General features: G+C 43.0%; 1 long non-coding RNA gene across 1 annotated transcript; it reads right to left on the bottom strand.

Annotated features, from left to right (window-relative positions):
* Nucleotides 1-337: 337 nt before the first annotated feature.
* LOC106527785 (uncharacterized) lies at nucleotides 338-725 on the bottom strand. Its single transcript, XR_001311425.1, has 3 exons — nucleotides 676-725; nucleotides 556-598; nucleotides 338-464 (listed from the first exon to the last, which is right to left on the bottom strand). It is a non-coding gene; the product is annotated as an uncharacterized LOC106527785 (long non-coding RNA).
* Nucleotides 726-1342: the final 617 nt, after the last annotated feature.

The following is a 1342-nucleotide window of genomic DNA, read 5'->3' on the forward strand; positions in this document are numbered from 1 at the left end:
AACCAACCAACCAACCAAACAACAAAAACCAACCAACCAAACCACCCACCAGCCACCATCCAACCAACCCACCCACCACCAACCAACCAACCAACCAACCAACCAACCAACCAACCAACCAACCAACAACCCACCCACCAACAAACATCTAACCAACCAACCAAGCAAGCAACTAACCAACGCACCAACAACCCACCAACCAACCAACCAACCAACCAACCAACAACCTACCGACCAACCGATCAACCAACCAACCACAACCAACCAACCAACCAACCAACCGACCGACCGACCGACCAACCAACCACAACCAAACAACCAACCAACCAACCAACCAAACAAACAAACAAACAAACAAACAAACAAACAAACAAACAAACAAACAAACAAACAAACAAACAGGTTTTTTTCATAATAACAGTGTGTATGTTGATGAGATGATATGTTCAGATTTACCTGCAGACCTGCAGAAACAAAAAAACAGAAATCAGTTTTTACAAAGTTTAGACTCAAACAGAAAATAAAAATATAATCTGAAATGTGTGTGTTTCTGACCCGTCTGAGTTTTCTCTGAGGAGCTGAACTCTGCAGACTGCAGCTGAAAACAAACAAACAAACAAACATTGGTCTCTGTGAGGCTCGAGCTTATTGACATGTCTCTGATCAGGAACTCACCCTGGACAGGCCGCTCCTGGAGGATGCTGGGAAATACACCAACCTGGACACACTGGACCCTGACAATAAACAAACAAATAAATAAACAAACAGCTTGTTTACCAGCAGAAACCTCTGTTTGTTTACACCCAAAACACTTCTGTTTTTGTTTGTTTCATTTAAAAACAAACTGTAAACAGATGCTGTTGCTGTAGAGAGGTGGTAAATAAAATGTTTGTTTGTTTGTTTGTTTGTTTGTTTGTTTGTTTGTTTGTTTGTTTGTTTGTTTGTTTGTTTGTTTGTACCAGCGTTCTGGCTTTGGTCCGGCAGAGATCGAGTTTTCCTCCTTAAAGGAGCAGCAGATTTGTCCAACTCGTCCTTCAGGATGATTCTACCCAGATTGGACTGGATCTGAAACAAGCAAACAAACAAACAAACAAACAAACAAACAAACAAACAAACATCATAAAGGAGCTCTTTGATGTAAAACCTTGGTTTAAACCTGAGTTTCTCTCACTTTGTTCAGCTCTTGTCTCTGAAGAGTTCTGAGACCCCACAGCTCATCACCTTCCTCCTCCTCCTCTTCATCACCCCCCTGCTCCTTCTGCTTCCACTCCTTCTCTGCAGGGAGGAGAAGGGAGGAGAGGAGAGGAGAGGAGAGGAGAGGAGAGGAGAGGAGAGGAGAGGA

This window comes from Austrofundulus limnaeus, unplaced genomic scaffold (assembly GCF_001266775.1).
Source record: "Austrofundulus limnaeus strain Quisiro unplaced genomic scaffold, Austrofundulus_limnaeus-1.0 Scaffold343, whole genome shotgun sequence".
In the NCBI taxonomy this organism is placed as follows: Eukaryota; Metazoa; Chordata; class Actinopteri; order Cyprinodontiformes; family Rivulidae; genus Austrofundulus; species Austrofundulus limnaeus.